Source organism: Portunus trituberculatus, chromosome 46 (genome assembly GCF_017591435.1).
Source record: "Portunus trituberculatus isolate SZX2019 chromosome 46, ASM1759143v1, whole genome shotgun sequence".
Lineage (NCBI taxonomy): Eukaryota > Metazoa > Arthropoda > Malacostraca > Decapoda > Portunidae > Portunus > Portunus trituberculatus.
Window position 1 is genome coordinate 7169752 of NC_059300.1, and position 20000 is coordinate 7189751.

General features: G+C 45.6%; 1 protein-coding gene across 1 annotated transcript in view; it reads left to right on the top strand.

Moving 5' to 3' along the window:
• Window positions 1-1791: 1791 nt before the first annotated feature.
• Window positions 1792-20000, top strand: part of LOC123520344 (protein sprint-like) — a 392138-nt gene continuing 373929 nt past the window's right edge. The window contains exons 1-2 of the mRNA XM_045282574.1: window positions 1792-1838; window positions 4635-4700. The gene's annotated coding sequence lies outside the window, so the exon portion shown is untranslated. The remainder of the gene's footprint in view (window positions 1839-4634; window positions 4701-20000) is intronic.

A 20000-nucleotide genomic window follows, 5' to 3' on the forward strand; every position in this document is an offset into this window, starting at 1 on the left:
GATTAAAGTAACCAATCTTGAAATAAAAGAGTTAATGAAGGAACTGGATGAAGAGAAGGCAATGGGACCGGATGAAGTCTCAGGCAGAATACTGAAAGAATGTAGGGAAGAACTATAATATAGCAAGTCCTATATACATCATCATAAAATGCTCAATAGAAAATGGAACAGTAGCAGTAAAATGGAAAAGAGCTGAGGTGGTTCCCATATATAAGAGCGGAAGGAAGGAAGAACCTTTAAATTACAGCCCGGTATCACTAACTAGTGTAATATGTAAGATGTTTGAAAGAATAATAAAGAAACAATGGATCGAGTTCCTTGAAGACCACACGGGGCCACACGAGCATAAAGCCCAGGCCCTGTAAAACTACAACTAGGTAAATACAACTAGGTAAATACACACCGCGTAGTGTAGTGGTTAGCACGCTCGACTCACAATCGAGAGGGCCGGGTTCGAGTCCCGGTAAGCGGCGAGGCAAATGGGCAAGCCTCTTAATGTATGGCCCCTGTTCATCTAGCAGTAAATAGGTACGGGATGTAACTCAAGGGGTTGTGGCCTCGCTTTCCCGGTGTGTGTTGTGTGTTGATATGGTCTCAGTCCTACCCGAAGATCGGTCTATGAGCTCTGAGCTCGCTCCGTAATGGGGAAGACTGGCTGGGTGGCCAGCAGGCGACCGTGGTGAATTATACACACACACACACACACACACACACACACATTACATTCTATAGTGTTGCTCAAAGAGGGAAACAGTTGGCTTCCTACGTGCGGTGTGGTGTGAAGGGAGATTGGTGTGTTGCTGTGTGTCAGGCGGCGGCGGCGGTGGTGGTGGTGGCAACGCCCTCTCGTGTCTCAGATGTTTCAGGAGGTGTATATCATCATAACTAGTCACCGTTTCAGTGTTACATAATGATGACCCTCTGAAATGTATGTCAACTGACGAATAATAACACGTAATGGCTGTTGTGGTGTCAGAGGGGCAGGTAATGGCGCTGTAGTGACGAGAAGCTCAAATATTTCTTCGCATCTTCATTGCCATTCTTGCTTTTGTGATAGCTTCTCTACTAACTTATTCGCTGTTGTGACTATTCATGATAGCGTCTTTACAAACTTTTTTTTTTTATTGATATTAGGACGAAGGAAACGCCTCGCCAGCTGGTATCATCGCGCAGAAGTGGGTGAGGGGAGGCACCTGTCACTCCCTGCACGTCACCATCTGTAGTCTGTAGAAGTTATATTCATCCTTATAATTCCCGATATCAATCGTCATTATGGATATTTCGCTTTGATATCTTTGAACTTAGGTCATGCTCCAGACACGTATCATAATTCACAAGTGTACTTTCTCTCTGTTTTTACTTCTTTATTTAGTCCTGCAGAGAGTGGTGTTTTCAGGCTCATTATCACTACATTGAACCTCGCAATGATGTGAGTGATCTTCCCTTTCTTAAGATACTGGAACTCATTAGCTTTAGTAGAATCTAAGAACATTCACTTGACAAAAATAAGACCATCATCTTATAGTCGAGTTACTAATGCTTCTCAGCTTCATTAAACTAGCATCCTCCTGAGAGTGGAGAGAAACAACTGCCTCATTTGAGTTCAAAGTAATTAGCACTATAACTCAGCAGCTTAAGTTGTATGAAGAAACATATTAATGATGAATAATTAGTGCCATGAGGAATTAATTTAAAGTTTTAGGCGGTGTGGCAACTATGAGCGGCGGCCTGTGAGCCTCCCAGACTCCCACTCCCAGGCAGCAGTGAGCGGCTCAGCGGCGGGCGTCAGTCGCGTGTTGGTAGTGAGTGAAAGTGGGTGTGTGCTGCGGTTCTCCGAGGTAACGCCAGTGGCATCTCATTCTTAATCAGATTCCACGCTTCAGACGTCATATTTCCTGTACATGTTCATGGTAGCTTTAAGTCTAAGTGTTCCTCTCGCATGACGGCAGTGGGAAAAACGCCTGCCAAGTGGTGTATGCAGAAATTAGTGAACTTTTTCGGAATCTTTAAACGCCGAAACTTTGATTGTGAACAAACCGGATTCTGGTGATGGTCATGCCGCCCTTGTGCCGCCGCGGTGGGTGCGTCCTGGTGTGTGTGTGTGTGTGTGTGTGTCAGGGCAGGGTAGATGGCTGAGGGAGGCAGACAGGACAAGTTGGTGGTGGGGTAGTGGATGATAGAGTAGGGCATTGTGTAGGTCTAGCAGTCAGTCTATACTCTAGGTATAGGATATCGAGATTGACTGACTGGCTGGGCGGCTGACTTACAAGTGCTCGTCTGTCTGCTTACCTTCTCGCCTCTGTGTGTGTGTGTGTGTGTGCCAGAAGAGGTCTTGAGAGCTGTGTTACTTATGAAGGGCAAGGTCGCGGCCTACCTCACTACGCTTTCCTTGTGTGTGTGTGTGTGTGTGTGTGACTTGGATTCACCCTTAAGCCAGCACTTCAGCGGCAGGATTTAGGAAGATTTAAGGCCGGAGATGGAAATTAAAGGTGGATTGTTTGATGTACTGAAAGGGAAGAAGGAGGGGCAGGAAGAGGAGGAATAAATACACCTTTCTCCCTTTTCCTTCACCTTCACCGCTGGAAGGCCAGTGGAGCAGGAGGAGGAAAAAGGAGCTGAAATAACATGTGGATCGTTTTGTGTATAGTTTCGGAAGGGAGAAGACGAATACGATAACTTTTCTCCTGCCCTTTTCTTTATATTGTTTTGATAGTCGAACAAAGAAGACTAAGGAAGGAAAGGAGACATAAGTTGATATTAGCAGCTTTTTTTTTTTCTTTTTATTGTACTTCTACGGAATGCAATGCGGAAGTAATGCGATGAGGAGGAATGCAGGTTCTTGATGGACAGCAGCCTTTTTCTGTCTACATTCCCTCCTTCATTTTTTTTCTCCCTCCCCCCCTCGCTTCCTTTCTTGTGTTCTGGTTCGAGAGAGGAAGGTTGAAGGAGAAGCTGATAGATATTCTTCATTACCTTGTCCTTCCGCTTCCCTATCCCTCCCTCTCTCCCTTCTTCCTTTCTTTCTTCTCGTCTTCCCTTTCCTCTACATTTTTTCGCGTCTACTCATACCTTCCTCTTCTTCCTTGTCCATCTGTCACTCCCGGAAACCCTCCCTCCTCTCTCTCTCTCTCTCTCTCTCTCTCTCTCTCTCTCTCTCTCTCTCTCTCTCTCACACACACACACACACACACACGTATTTGCCTGCTTGAATGTTGCCTCCACGACTTGCAAATACCGCTTCTCCTTTTCCTTCTCTTATTGCAAGGGAATTCATGTTTCTCGCCGCCTCACTCGCGCACACACACACACACACACACACACACACACACACACACACACACACACACACACACACATCCAATCACCATTAAGTGTGTTCCAAGAATCTAAACCGTCATGAGTAAATTAACGAATAGGAGATAGTGTTACAATCATTACTTCTTCCTCTCTCACCTCTAAACCTTATTGTTGTAATAAGGCTTGTAGCTATGACCGTCACTCGCCTATTCGTTCAGTAAGGGAGAGACTGGTGAGGTTTTGCCACGCCTCGGATCTGGTAATACTGTTGCAGTGTTGTTGCTCTCTCTTTCTTTGTGTGTCTGTCTGTGTCTTCAGCCGGAGTCTTGAAATGAGGTGGTTATTGAACAAGGATCTGATTATTAGATTCGTGCAGAGAGAGAGAGAGAGAGAGAGAGAGAGAGAGAGAGAGAGAGAGACGAAGAACAAAATAAAACATCCAGCAATCTCAACATTTAGAGAGCAAAAATATCCCAACACAAACTTATTACTTCAACTCATTACTTTTACCTTTACTGCCTTCACTCACGTAATTGAGAGCCACGTAAATACTCACCTTTCACCCTTAGCTAACCCTCGACACCCTCCTTTCCCCACGTTACCCTCTCCCTCTCTCTCCCTCGCCTCACCCTAAACAACACCTAGGTTTACAACACGAAACTGCACCTTCTCTCCACCTCCCCTTCGTCCTTATCCACCTCCTCCCATATACCTCCCTTTCTTGTTCTCTCACCTCCCCCTCCCGTGCAGTTCATTCTTACAGACCACTCCTGTAACTACATTATCTACTTTCCTCCTCCGTTACGGGAAATAAGAGAAAATTTGGTATCGTGGAGCATAAAAGAAGTATATTTATCTACATGTTATTGACAGCTGGGCACGAGTCAGCGGAAGTATAGGGTGAAACAAGAGCTGGGTGGGTTGTCCGCTGATCGATACTATTAGCGTGCACCTGGACATGGGAGGAGAGAGAGAGAGAGAGAGAGAGAGAGAGGGAGTGTGTGAAGGGAAGGGTGACGGTGGTGACGGTGGGAGATGGGGGTGGGGGGAGATAGGGATGGATATACGGGAGTCAGTCTGCCATCAGCTGTGAGGGACAACCTTATGAGAGAGAGAGAGAGAGAGAGAGAGAGAGAGAGAGAGAGAGAGAGACCCATCGTATACCAAACTAAATAGATGTCGAACGCATCACACACACAAAAAAAAGAAAAGAAAAAAAGAAAGGCCACCACCATTTTACTGCCCCCTCCACCTTTTTTTTTTTTTTTTAATCATCCTCTTTAATCACCACATCAATTCACTCCCTGTCGCCCTTAAACAAATGAATAAATAAACAGCATTAGTAATAGCGCAGCGCCGCCACCACAACCAGCGCTGTCAAAATAACACGAGCAGCGGTATTGGTGAGTACTACTGACTGGCATCTCTTCTAAAGCATTCTGAGATTATTTAATACCCTTGTGCTACGTTTTCTATTGTGCTCTTGAGAAAACGGTAGCAGCTTTTCTTTCGTTATCAGCAAATCTTATCTTTTATCAGTCTGAGAGGAATGGTGTTGAATGTTTGAGGGAATTAAATAGATCCGCGTCTGGCTGCACTTGTTGGGACGTGACAGTTGGGCGGCACGTGGCTCCTGCTGGTGGTGGTGGTAGTGGGGAGAGGAGAGGAGAGGAGGAAAGAACGGGGTGGAAGGGAGAGGAGAGAATGGGAGTGCTGGTGAGTCAGTATAGTTCTCTCTCTCTCTCTCTCTCTCTCTCTCTCTCTCTCTCTCTCTCTCTCTCTCTCTCTCTCTCTCCTTTCCTTCCTTCCCTTTTCTCCCTCCTCTGCATACCTTCCTCCCCCTCCATCCCTTCCCTCCCCTCTTACCGCCTGAGGTCAAGATGGATTTCTTTAAACTTCGCTTTCAATTTATTCGTGAAAAGGTCAAGGGATGCTGTGTATGTATGTATGTATGTTCCATCTGTTTTCATCCTTTCTCTCTCTCTCTCTCTCTCTCTCTCTCTCTCTCTCTCTCTCTCTCTCTCTCTCTCTCTCTCTCTCTCTCTCTCTCTCTTTCTTTCTTTCTTTCTTTCTTTCTTTCTTTCTTTCTCTCTCTGTTTCTCTCTCTCTCTCTCTCTCTCTCTCTCTCTCTCTCTCTCTCTCTCTCTCTCTCTCTCTCTCTCTCTCTCTCTCTCTCTCTCATATTCCCATCCCTTCACCTCCCCACTTAAATTTTCATGCTTATATTAGAATCAAGAAGAAAAAATAAAACATGGCTTTTAATTAGCAGTGTCTGTACTTCCACGTCCTATTATCTGTGAATGGAGGCTCCTATTGTACCCATCCATTAGGCTACTAAGAGGAAATAGTGACCCTCGGTGTGTGGTACTTCATAGGTATAGTAGTGGTGGTGGTGGTGGTGGTGGTGGTGGTGGCTGGGAGGGAGCAGGGAGGGTAGAGGGAAAGGTATATGCCCCACTGTTAATACTCTGTCCGTGAATCGTATTAGCTTTCCTCCTCCCCCCCGGAATATGTTATCTCTCTCTCTCTCTCTCTCTCTCTCTCTCTCTCTCTCTCTCTCTCTGTGCTCTAAATTAATAGAAATGTTACTTACGATGGCTCTTAACTCTGGATTAATTATTGTAGGTAGAACGTTGGATATTGTGTATGAAATTAGCTTTGCCCCTCTCTCTCTCTCTCTCTCTCTCTCTCTCTCTCTCTCTCTCTCTCTCTCTCTCTCTCTCTCTCTCTCTCTCTCTCTCTCTCTCTCTCCTTTCCTATTTTATTTGTTATTTTTTTTCACTTGCTCCTATCCTTTCCTTTTGTTCGTTCGTTCATTTGTCCGTTCATCCATTCGTTCTTCTCTTTGTCTCTTCTCTTTCTTTCTTCCTTCTCTCTATAGCTCTTCCTATTTAACTTTTATTTACTGTTCCCTTTCCTCCCATCCTTTTCCTTCTATTCTGGTGTGTGTGTGTGTGTGTGTGTGTGTGTGTGTGTGTGGCGTGTTGCAAGTTTCACGGGCGTGGGTTGTACAGGGAGTGACGGGCTGGTGTGATTGCCTGTCTGCCTGCCTGTCCTTCTCTGTCGGTCTCGAGTTTTCTGGTGTTAAGCCCTGTTTGGAGAGAGAGAGAGAGAGAGAGAGAGAGAGAGAGAGAGAGAGAGAGAGAGAGAGAGATGCTGGGAATGATTTGGTGATGCGTGTGATAGGTTTAAGAATTGTGGTGTAGTTGTGGTGATGTAGGTGGGGATGATGATAGTGCTTGTGGTGGTGATGGTGATGTGGATTGTGGGAATGATGACAGAGACGTTGTGGATTATGATGATTGGTGGTGGTGGTGGTGGTGGTGATGGTGGTAGTGATGACAGGGTTGCTTATACAGGTTAGAATACGTAATGGTGCTGATAATGGTGTTGACATCTTAGTATTGTGATAGAGTGATAAGTAGGTTAGCTGCCGAGATTGTTATATCTCTCTCTCTCTCTCTCTCTCTCTCTCTCTCTCTCTCTCTCTCTCAACAACTTTTCCCATTCCAGCAACGGAATAATTTAATGTAGATTTTAATTACTCTGTTGCAAATTAGATTTATACCTAGTTTCGATTTCTCTCTCTCTCTCTCTCTCTCTCTCTCTCTCTCTCTCTCTCTCTCTCTCTCTCTCTCTCTCTCTCTCTCTCTCGTCCTCTCATGTCACTCTCCCGTTTCATCCCTGCTGCCTCCCAGCCATCGTCACCACCACCACTTCCGGAACCTCTCCCAGGCTGAAATTCTCATCAAATACTTGCTTAAATCGAATTCGTGGTCAGATTATTGGTACACCACCACCACCACCACCACGTGTAGGTTATCTTCACCACCAATACAGCCACGCCTCACCATCACCTACACCACAGTCACACCCTCTCACCACCACCGTCACCACCACTCACCTCCCACCAGCAATTCTACAGCCACGCCCCACCCATACCAATCCTCACCGTTACTACAGCCACACCCTCACCACCACCACCACCACCACCATCGCCGCCGCCACCCACCCACCCGGTGCGGCCTCGGGTTCAGTCTTATTCATAGAAGCTACTTACGGAGAGGCTATTCACGGCCCGCAGGTTTCTGGGTCCTTTAGGTGGCCGGGGAGGGGGAGGAGATGAGCGGTAGCAGACGCTGTGCTGAGGCTCAAGTTAACATGGGCTTCTTTGTCTGTATTGAGTGCAGTGTCGTAAGTCGATTCGTGTGTCAGTAAAATGTCATCAGTAATAACGAGCGGGTGTCAGTGTGCTCTGCGTGGAGCACGTCTCGTCCCGCTTGCAGGAGGGTCAGGGAGGGAGTCGCCAGGCACCGCCATCCTGAGAAGGCGGAAAGGCCAGGCAGGAGTTGGTGGGTGATGAGGGTGGTGGACTGAAGCCGCCTCCAATTTAAAGTTTTATTTTTCTCCTTTTTTTTCCATGGCCTTGCCTCAGCGTTAGACTTTGAGAAAAGCTGCTGGCCTTAACTTCTATTCCGATTCATAACTATTTCATAAGATTTTCCGATCCGAAGGCAGAATGCTGCTAAACATTTTTCCAATATGAGAAATGTTTTTTTTTTTAGGAATATTTTGTATCTCAACAGTATTAAGCCTTAAACTTCAACACGAACTACCAAGAGGAACTTTAAATGTTTGGAGTCCGCTTAGACTTTTCAATTAAGTGCGAGGGAGAGTCTTGCTTTTAAGTTTTCATGATTTTGCAAATACAATTTTCTTGGACGCTATGGCAGCATGATGGGAGAAGGGAAGGTCGCAGCGCCTTGCACCCCTCCGCCCGCCGCGCCAAATAACATTACATAGAAAGGGAAAGACTTTTGTTGACATGTGACCCCAAATATTGAGGAGGTGTTGGCGGCAGCGAGGTGACGGTGCTATCGGTGCTGCTGAGGCTGGTAGGGGCGTGACGAGACACACAGAGAGAAAAGCCTTTAGTGAGTAGAATATAATAAGAATAGGATGGATGCGCAAAGATGGAGGATGGGTAGGGTGAGGAGTGAAAGGCTCCCATGGGTAGGATGAGGGACGAAGGACATAGGGAGGGTGGCAGGGTGTATGGTAGTGAATAGAGTGCAGGAAGGGTATGGTGGACGGTACAAGGATTGGTGAAGCAAGGAATGTGGAGTAGGATGAGGGAGGGAGAATGGGGTAAGGATGAGAGTGAGGAGATGAGACTGCAGGGGAGGGAAGAGTGGATGAAAGAGAGAGAAATTGAGTTCAGAAAGAGGAAGGATGCGTTGATCAGGATAAGAGAGAGTGAGAGTGGATCAGTTTGAGAAATTTACAGTGCATGGATCAGAGTGAGGAGGAAGTAACGCTGGATTAGAGTAAAGAGATTGACGGAGTGGATCAGGGTGAGTGAGGGTGGAGTAAGGAGTAGATAAAGAGGACCAAACCAAAACGGGAGTACGTGAGAAAAGAGAAATACCAAGGCTCATCCCAGCTTATCATATATTCATTTATTTATTCATTTATTCATTCATTCATTCTCTTACACGGCTTCTCTCGCCTCAACCTTGCCGGGAGTTCTGTCTGTAGTGGCCCGAGCTTCTTTTTCGGGCTTTTCAGGGTATTGGGGAAGATTTAGGGACTTGGATAAGGTCACATGATACACACTCTCTCTCTCTCTCTCTCTCTCTCTCTCTCTCTCTCTCTCTCTCTCTCTCTCTCTCTCTCTCTCAGCTTCTAGCATTATTCACTCATTAATGTTTGTTTTTCATCACGATTCTTTATCTTCTTATTCCATCTCTCCTCCTCCTCCTCCTCCTCCTCGCCACGCCCTCAGCACGCACTGATTACGGGAAGGCACGAGCGAATCTCTCTCTCTCTCTCTCTCTCTCTCTCTCTCTCTCTCTCTCTCTCTCTCTCAGCATACCGCCATCCCTCATTACCTCGCAGTCTTTCTTACCTTTCTTCCTTCCTCTCACCTTTCCTTATCTTATCTCCACCAGTTCCAGTTTCTTCATCCCTCACCTGTCCTTCCCTTCACCTTTGTTCTCTTACCTTTGCTCCTTCCTTTCCACCCCCGCCATCGCCTCTCCGCTCCCGTCCACTGCGCTGCCACTACACTGTTGCTTATATTACAGACTTTTCAACTTTTAACGCAGTGTGTGATGGAAGCTTAAAAGGAATATCAGTTTGTGTTTTACCTGGATAATGTAGTGTAATGAGGAGGTAATACAGGTGAGATGAGGACACACACACACACACACACACACACACACACACACACACACACACACACACACACACACACACACACACGCACACGCACACGCACACGCACACGCACAGCACACGCGTATACATTCTCTCTCTCTCTCTCTCTCTCTCTCTCTCTCTCTCTCTCTCTCTCTCTCTCTCTCTCTCACACACACACACACACACACACACACACACACACACACACACACACACACACACACATCCCCCTCCACCCATCCCTGTCCACCTCCTTGCCCTTCCTCTCTCTCTCTCTCTCTCTCTCTCTCTCTCTCTCTCTCTCTCTCTCTCTCTCTCTCTCTCTCAGTAACGGAGGAGGAGGAGGCGAAGCGAGACAGAGGCGAAGCGAGTTGTGGTGAAGCTGCCGCGACGCAGATCTCATTGCCCGCAGGTGGTCACGAGTGTCCTTGGCGACTATCAGGTGTTGCAGGGGGAGAAGGAGGGGGAGGGGGTGTGGGGAGGGGAGTCAGTGAGAGGAAACGTGAAGGAGTGGTGACTGGTGGGATGAGAGTAAAGAGAGAATACTTATTAGGAAGGAAAGACCAGGAGGAGGAGGAGGAGGAGGGCAAGAAAGAGAGAGAGAGAGTGAGGGGGGTGGGATTGGCTGAAGGGAGAGGAGAGGAGAGGGGGCGAGGAGTAAAGGTGACGTGCGTGATGGTCGTTGGGTGGTTGGAGAGAGAGAGAGAGAGAGAGAGAGAGAGAGAGAGAGAGAGGGAGAGGGCATGAGTAGGAGTGGTGGTGGTGGTTGTGGGATTGTAAGGAAGTCGGTTGGTGGTGGGTGACTACTGAGGTATGAGAGAGAGAGAGAGAGAGAGAGAGAGAGAGAGAGAGAGAGAGAGAAAGCAGTTAGGTTAAGGTGAAGTGAGGAAACGTAAAGAAAAGGAAGAGAAAGAGAGGGAAGCAGAATTTTTAGTGACAGTGAGAATGTAGGAAAAAAATGTGAGGAAGAAAGAGATTAATAAGAAAAGACGAGAGAAAGGGAACGAGAGGGAGAGGATTTCTTGATCTTATTGTTTTCCTCTGCCCTTCCTTCCCTCCTCTTCTCTCCCTACCTTCCTCCGTTATTGGTCGCTTTCTTCTCTCCTTTCCTTTCTACATTCCTCCCTTTCGTCTTTCTTTTCTCCCCTCTCCTCTGTTTATTCCATCCTTCCTCTCTTCCTCCACTGTCTTTCTCTGTCTTCCAGTTTCTACTTCTATCCCTTCCTTTTTTTCCGTTTTCCTATGTTTCTCTTCTCCTTCACTGTCTTCCTTCCTTGCTTCCATCCTTCCTTCCTTCTCTCTCTATCATGCCACCTCTCTCCCATTCCTTGCTTCCTTCTCTCTCCATTTCCTCCCTATCTTACCCTGCCCTGTCCCACCATGCCCTCTCTCCCACCTTTCTCCCACCTTCCCTCCCTATATTACCTTGCCCTCCCTGTCCGCTATTGTCCGTGCCGCTCACCTGCTGCAGGAGGTGGGCGTTCTGGCAGTAAACAGGGGCTGGGGAGTCTCTGCTAACCTCCCTACGCTCCAACACCGTGCAGATAGAAAGATAGAAAGATAGACAGATAGATAGATAGACAGACAGGTATGTCACAGATTTATTCGTAAATACTTTTGCGAACCACAGCTTACCTACCTTTTAATATTACATGCCAACATACCAGAAATACTTGACCTGTGGAATCTCTCTCTCTCTCTCTCTCTCTCTCTCTCTCTCTCTCTCTCTCTCTCTCTCTCTCTCTCTCTCTCTCTCTCGTTTGTTGAGTTTTAATGGAGTATATCAGCATATTCATGGGATGTTGTTGTGAAAGGTTCTTCCTCCTCCTCCTCCTCCTCTTCCTCTAACCTTCCTCTTCTTCCTTGTCATCCAGCTCATCTCTTGTGCTATCTCTCTTCTTCGTCTTCCTCCTCTTCTTCCTCCTCCTCCTCCTCCTCCTCCTCCTCCTCCTCCTCCACTGCTTCTTCTCCATCATCTCTTATTCATTTGCCCCATTATCCTTATCTTCCATTTTTGCTTCCACCTTTTTCTCCTTTCCTTTCCTTCATCATTCTTCTTTTCTCTACTTATCTCCTTTCTTTCCTCCCGTGCTGGCATCTTTTCTCTTTCCTCTTTGTCTTATTATTGTCATTATCTTCCTTTTTCCTTCCTCCTCATCCTCGTCTCATCCTTTTATTTTCTTGGTATTTTCCTTTTTCTCCTCTTCCTCCTCCTCCTCCTCCTCCTCCTCCTCCTCCTCCTCCTCCTCAGCAGGGGCAAGGCGTGGGCGTGTGTAAGGCTATTGGGTCTTTCTCGCCTTTATTGTAATTGATGGTCCCCGCTCGAGGGTGCAAGACTCCCCGCGTATTGATGGTGTTGTGGTGGTGATGCTGTGGTGGTGGTGGTGGTAGAGAGGGCGGTTAGGGTGAGGGTTATTGTATTCAGGTAGTGGTGGTCGTGGTGGTGGTGGTGGTGGTGGAGAGATGTTTTGTTGTGGTGTTGTGTGGTGGTGGTGGTGGTGATGGAGTGTTCTATGTTGTAATAGTGGCTAGGGTGGTGTATATAGTATTGGTTATAGAGGTGGTGTTGTTATTGATGGTGGTGGTGGTGGTGGTGATGGAGTGTTCTGTGTTGTAATGGTGGTTAGGGTGATCTATGATATTGGTGGTGGTGTTGTTGATGGTGTTGGTGATGGTGGTGTTGGTGGAGGAAGAATGTTCTTTGTTGTAATGATAGCAGGGTGATGTATAGTATTGGTTGTAGTGGTGGTGTTGTTATTGGTGGTGGTAGTGGTGGTGGTGGTGGTGGTGGTGTTAGGAAAAATTGATGTGGGGGAGGAAAGTGGGTCCGATGTAATGGTGTTTTCCTACCGACACACAAGATTCGAGAAGTTTTGGTTGCTTGTTTCCTGTTAGTTTTGCTGTTTCGTGAGGGGGAGAGAGAGAGAGAGAGAGAGAGAGAGAGAGAGAGAGAGAGAGAGAGAGAGAGACTTTGAAGAGAACAGATGTAGAAAAAAAAACCCGGAAAACAACACTATATCTAATACATTCTGATTTATTAAGCTTCTAATTGCATCTATCAGATTATATTTATCTATTTATCTGCTCATCTATCTACATATCTGTCTACGTATCTCTCTACCTATCTGAACATCAATCATCATCATCATCATCATACACAGTGCCTATTCTCACTGGACCAAACATGGGGAGTGGCCACGGTCCAGACTGTCCCCCTCACACCACTGCTCACTCGCTGTCTTCCTGCCTGCGCCCCCTCACCTGTCTTTGTCAGGCCCAATTAGTGGCAGGTGCTCGCAGGTAGCTCTGTATATATCTGATTTCATCTCTTACGTGTGTATTCATTGGCGTGCGTTCATTTGTTGGTTTCTTGCTGAGTATTGGTGTGGCATATTTGTTTCTTGCCTTTTATACTTCGATTCATTTGTACGTGATGTTATATTCTAGAAAAGAATCGTTGTTTTTCAGGGACTGGGGATATTGAGAAGTGTTGTATTAATCCGTGTGTGTGTGTGTGTGTGTGTGTGTGTGTGTGTGTGTGTGTGTGTGTGTGTGGGTGTTGGTGGCAAGTCATAAAGAAAAGCTTGAAAGAAAATTAGGCGGTTTCTTGGAACTTTTCTTATTTCCTTACGCTCTTGTGCGTGTGCGTGTGTGTGTGTGTGTGTGTGTGTGTGTGTGTGTGTGTGTGTGTCTGTGTCTGTTATAACAAGACATATCTTTTAAGAAACTATCGTATATTTACATTACTACTAAAATATCGAGAGGAAATGAGAACCGTCAGTATCACGATATGGATAAACGAGAGAGAGAGAGAGAGAGAGAGAGAGAGAGAGAGAGAGAGAGAGAGAGGGGGGGAAGGAATAGTATGAATGGTGCCCCGCGTGAGATTCCCACCTGTGGCGATTTCAGGGTTCCCGCGGGTGACTGGTTAGGGCCACAACACAGGCAATAACAGGTAGTGGAGGTGTCCTTGTGATGGGGTGGTGGTGGTGGTGGTGGTGGTGGATGCGGTGAGAAATTCAAGCGATAAAGATTCCATAGTCTCTCTCTCTCTCTCTCTCTCTCTCTCTCTCTCTCTCTCTCTCTCTCTTTCTCTCTCTTGCTCCTTTACTTTTGATCTGTATCCTCCCCTCTTCTCTCGCTCCCCTCTACTTGTTCCCTGTCTTGTTTGTCCTAAGCACCCTTTCTTTTCCTTCTTCCTCTTCATCTTCCCCTCTTTCTCCTTATCGTGTTTTCACCCCTTGTCTCCCTCTTCTACTTTCCCTCTTTTGTTTCCTCCGTGTTCTTCCTTCACTGTCTCCATTTTTATTCTCTCTCTCTCTCTCTCTCTCTCTCTCTCTCTCTCTCTCTCTCTCTCTCTCTCTCTCTCTTGACCCTTTTTCTCTACCCATTTCCTTTTAGCCAGTAATCTCTCCTTCCCTTTCCACCTCACCCTTCCATTTTAAAACCCTCCCTCTCCTTCTCCTCTCCTACCTGTCCTTTTCCTTCATCCTCACTCTACCCTTTCTTCTCCATCTCCTTTATCCAACAGTGTCCCTTTCACACACCCTCCGCCTTCTCACTCCTCTCCCTTCACTTTGCACACTTCATCCCGTGAGAGAGAGAGGGAGAGGGAGATCAGGTGTGTTCGTACAAGGTATGATAACTGGTAAACCACAAGTAAGTGTACGTGTAAGGTGCATTGAAGACAGGCATTAGTAGGTGCTGTATATTTACGTGTTGTTAGTAAGTGTCTGGAGGTGATTTGGAGATAGGGAACTCGATATAAGGACAGTTTGGGTTAATGACAGGTAACAGATGCGGTACTGTACATTTAACTGCTGTTATTTAAACTCTTTAGTAACTGGACGCGTTTCCATATTCATTCTACTTAGTATTTGGTGCTTTTATACAGCTTCAGATACTTATGTGGGGATTAGAGTAGTAAAGACTGTGGCCATTAATTTTCTGATCTCCGTAGATCCTTCTTAATGTCAATAGAATCATCTAATCATACTCAAAATTCAAGTTAAAAATGCGTCCCACTACTGAAGGGGTTAAAGTGCCCGCTGATTACCTTGATCGATGTAGGAGTGGAGTTACTGAACGAGATACGAGGAGAATCATTTAGTGTAGCAATGTAATCTCATCGATGCAGTGTCAGATGTGGGTACTTCATAGAGAACCGTGACAAAGTACTTGCAAACACTCCGACATGAGATCCAGCTGTAGACACGTGGTAGTTAAAGTCACGGTTAGAAATGTGGGGTATACAGTGTTGCCATGCTCCCTGATCTGACACCTTACAATATCCGAAAGTTGATATTTTGGTTTGTACTTGTATATATGCACAGTCATGGCCATATGTAAAAATACCAGACAGATTTACTTTCATTAGATTTTATTTTCTTCCTCAATAATAAATCTTCTGTTCTACTGACACTTAATGCTATCACAAACTTAATCTTAGCATTTCAGAGGACTCCAGATTAAGGTAGACAGCGCTAAACATTGGAAGTATTTACTGAATGCTACTCCACTTCTCACTACAGCCGCGCATGACAGTTAAAAAGTTACTGGGATTAGAGAGAACTGCTAGATGTACTGTTATGAACTCCAAGAGGGTGTCGATGTGTATTAAAGAGAGCGGGAACCAGATGTGACAGCTCCAGGAACAGGTTTGATACTACATTCAAGATATACGTAACAGTTTAAGTAACCGGAGTGAGACAGGTGTAAGTTGTAAATTGAAGACAGCGGGAACCAGGTGTAAAGACGCTGCAATCAGGCACGCACACCTGTTGGTACATGGAAGGTGCGTAGTACTGATTATGATAAGCAGAATCATGCGAAATTACAAGGCGTACTGGTACAAACATCATAGAACGTGACAAGTGTATAGCATAATAGCCGGCCGGAAACAGGAAACCAGGTGTGAAAGAAGTAACAGTTAGTGACCAAACCAAACAGGTGTATACGTGATGAAAAGACAATAACAAAAATACAGGTGTAGCTAGCTCACGTAAGAAGAACCAAACATCAAGAAACTCATTAAAATAACAGTATTGAGTGGTGGGACGATGAGAACACGGGGACGAGAGAGAGGGAGAGGAAGCACGAGTCAGTAGCCGTGGTGGTGGTGGTGGTGGTGGTGGTGGAGGGAAAGTGAGAGAGTGAGTCATGAGGGTCAGAGAGGGAGAGGAAAGGAGAGAAGGTGGAGGGAGGGAGGATGTGAGGCTGTATTGTCAGTCGGATTGTGGGGAGACGTGGGAGGGGGAGGAGGGGGGAGAGGTGAGTGACGAGAGGGTTGCGGGGGTGGTGACGGTCATACTTTTGTTGTTTTTGATGTGAGAGAGAGAGAGAGAGAGAGAGAGAGAGAGAGAGAGAGAGAGAGAGAGAGAGATGGGGAAAGGCAGCTGGAGATGGTGATTAAGCGGCTGTGTTTTGGTGATGGTAGTGGTGGTGCTGGTAGGAATGGTGTTAGTGGTGATGAGAAAGAGAGAGGCAGGAAGGAGGATGCTACAGGATGGTGGTTAGCTAGTGGCTGGAATGGTGGTGAGAAGGAAAACGATGATGGTTAGGTGGTGGTGGTGGTGGTGGTAGGCCTGTTTAAGTGGTGGTTGTAGTGGTGAAGGGAGAGATGAGAGGAGAAGAGGCTGCTGAGATGGTGGTGACAGAGAAGCTTCAGAGAGAGAGAGAGAGAGAGAGAGAGAGAGAGAGAGAGTGCTGGATCGTGGCGTCGTGGAAACAGTCTAAAGGAGAGAGATAGAAAGAATATTTAGAGCACAACATCCGTGCCTCGCCACGCTGCGCACGGCCGCTCGCCACCTCCGTCAGGACAGGCATGACGGGGCCGCAGGGAAGCCTAGGTCACACACCTCGACACTTCAGAGAGAGAGAGAGAGAGGGGGAGGCGGAGAGACTAGTAGAAAAGGGAGATAGATAAAATAAAAAAAATATTGTTATCATCATTATTCCTCGTTTCATCCCAAGGTCACAAGCTACACAAATATGACAACACTCAGAAAAAGAAATGAATTAATTAACGGGAAAAAATCAAAGGTATGAAAAAAAAAAAAAAATCAAATCAGGGGAAATTAGATCGTATCCTCTTTAACGTGTTGCTTTCTGTGTTTCTCTCTCTCTCTCTCTCTCTCTCTCTCTCTCTCTCTCTCTCTCTCTCTCTCTCTCTCTCTCTCTCTCTCTCTCTCTCTCTCTCTCTCTCTCTCGTGACACTGTATTCTGGCGCCCTAAACTCAATATTCAGTTAGTCATTACTTTTATTACTTTTTAACACGTATGACTAGAACTGAAACTGCCATGGTAGAATAGTATATAAGCATGAGTAGGTAGGGGACTTTCCTTCCACTTTACTATCCCATCCCAACCACCAGGCAGTGCAAATATAGATAGTGGGGAGTATCCTTCCACTGTACTCTCCTATATCACCCACAAGCATCCCCATGTAGAGTAGTAAAAGTCAGGCAGGCAGCATAGGAGAGATATGAGAGCCTGTTATTGTTAGTATCATTTCTAATCCTTTTACGTAAGCCCTCATCTCTCCTTGTCATGGTTATAAATAGCCGTGGCGTAATAATTCACAGACAAACTCACCATAATAAGACTGACAGAATCACGGCAGTCACTGGAAAAGAATGGTGAACGTATAGACAGATAGACGAGAGCATTAGAAAAGACGAGGATTTAGGTGTGTGAGGGAGAGAGAGAGAGAGAGAGAGAGAGTTGATGGATAAGTGATAGGGATGAAATGTAGAGGAAACTTGTGTGGGGAAGGTGAATATAGGATAGACAGACGAAAAGATAAGATGACACAAGGATTTAGGTTGATGATGGAAGGTATAAAGAGAGATGGATGTTGTAAGAAGGATAGAGAGGAATGAACTAAGAGGAGATATGTAGAGAAATATGGTGTGGGGAAGGTGTACAGAAAGATGACACGATAATTAAAGTGGATGATGGAAGAGGAAGAGAAAAATTGGTTGACTCAAGAAGGATAGAGAGGAATACGCTTAAGGAGAGAATGTAGAAAAATCTGGTGTGAAGTAAGGATGATAGAATGAGAGAGAGAGAGAGAGAGAGAAAAAATAGGAGAAGAGGAATGAAAGAAATGTAAACAAAACTAGAGTGGAGAAGGGCATGTGATAGTAGGTTGAGAGGAAACGGAGAAAGAACGAAGGGAGGAAATGTAGATAAAAACAGATGATAGGAAATATAAATGATGGTAGACAATTATAAAGAGATAAAAAAAAAAAATAGGAAAAGGAAGGAGGTAGGAAATGTACTCATGGATAAAACAGGTTTGGTGAAGGACTGGATGATGACATAATGAGAGAGAGAGAGAGAGAGAGAGAGAGAGAGAGAGAGAGAGAGAGAGAGAGAGAGAGAGAGGGAAAGGGAATGTACAGTAGCAAAAAGACATGTAAACCGGTACAGATAAGCAGCTGGCATGGTGTTTAAGTGAATATAGGACGGCTTAATACATACAGAGATGACTAACACTACATCTCACGCTGGGAACTACGTATATAGATGACTGTCACTTTTGAAGATGATGATGAAGGTGCACAGGATGATGGTGATGATAATGATGAGGGAGGAGAACGAGGATGAGTCATGAAATCCCTGGAGTTTGGTGAATGGAGAGAGAGAGAGAGAGAGAGAGAGAGAGAGAGAGAGAGAGAGAGAGAGAGAGAGAGAGAGAGAGAGAGAGAAAGGGGAAAGTGTAGGGTAGATGCATACATAATGATGACCTCGGCTATCCTCCCTACTATATCTCTGGACGTAAAGAAGGAAAAAAAAAAGAAAAAAAGAAAGAAAAAAAATTTTGTCAAAGAGTTAGTAATAATAATAATAATAATTGAAATCAAGAAAGTTTTACAAAGTCTCCATCTTGATTTACAAAAAATCCATTTAGGTAGTTACTTGTCAAAGTTTGAGTATTTACAAGGCATTGAGTTTAGAGAGATTGGAGACTTCTGGTAGAGACAGAGAGACTGCAAGAGAGACTACCTCTCCTTGATGGACATCATATGACTCACTTCTATATTCTGGTAGTAAGTGCTTATTTAGATCCTGGTGCTTGGTGGAATGTCTCGAACTAAGGTGAGAGAGAGAGAGAGAGAGAGAGAGAGAGAGAGCGCGACTGACTCACTTCTATATTCTGGTAGTAAGTCAGATCCTGGTCATGGCGACGTTGTGAGGATTAAAATGACTCCGGAAATGAAAGATCTAAATAGTTCCTCCTCCTCCTCCTCCTCCTCCTCCTCCGCGAATGAGAGAGGAAAAGAGGAAAGAAAAGAGAAAGAGAGAGAGGAGAGGACAGGAAAACATTGAGTGGATGAGGGGAGAGAGAGAGAGAGAGAGAGAGAGAGAGAGAGAGAGAGAGAGAGAGAGAGAGAGAGAGATGGGAGGAGGTGAATGGAGGGAATGATGGACAATTGAATGATTGAGGAGTGGGAGGAAGAGAGGAAGAGGGTATGGGAGGCGTGAATGAGAGATGAACGAGGAATGATAGAGAGAAGCGAATAAAGGAAGGAAATAGAAATAAGAAGAAATAGAAATGACTCGGAGGAAGATAGAGAAGTTAAAGACACGAGAGAATAAAAGATAACATGTAGAATGGAGATGATTAAATGGAAGGAGGGAAGGAAGGAAGGAGAGTGATGAAAGAATTAGGAAAGGCGTAGCAAAGAGAACAAATGGAAAGGAGGTCAGAGAGAGAGAGAGAGAGAGAGAGAGAGAGAGAGAGAGAGAGAGAGAAGAGGTCATAGATGAGAGAGAGAGAAGAGAGAGAGAGAGAGAGATGAATAGAGAGAAGAATAATGACCGTGAATGACAAACGGAAGGGGCTGACGAGGAAGTCTCTCAGCCCTCCTTAGACACTTATTGAGAGAGAGAGAGAGAGAGAGAGAGAGAGAGAGAGAGAGAGAGAGAGAGAGAGAGAGAGAGAGTGTAATTAGGTCCCAAGAAGTCATGCGGAAATTCGTCGTCGCTCTGTAGTTATTGTCATGTTACAGACGGAGGAGGAGGAGGAGGAGGAGGAGGTAGAGAGACGAAAAGATGAAGAAGAAAAAGAAAGAAAGAAAGAAGAGGAAGAGGAGGGATAGTGAGAGGAGGAAGAGGATGAAGAAGAAGTAAGAAGAGGAAGATGAGGGTGATAGTGGGAGGAGGAGAAGGAGGAGGAGGAGGAGGAGGAGCGAATTACCTAGATAACAAGGAATAAATATAAGGATGGTAAGTAGTAGTAGTAGGTAGAGGAGGTAACAAAAGAGGAATGGGAGGGGGGGTCAGGAGGGGGAGGATGAGGAGGAGGCAGTTGTTTGGTCCTTAACCGACTTGTTCCCTCTTTTCCTGTGAATTGTTCCCTGTTTCTTTGTATTACTGTGTGTGTGTGTGTGTGTGTGTGTGTGTGTGTGTGTGTGTGTGTGTGTGTGTGTGTTTTGTTGTATCATGGCATTAATTTTTTCACCTTTTTTTTTTTCTTGTTCTGTTTGTTCTTGTTC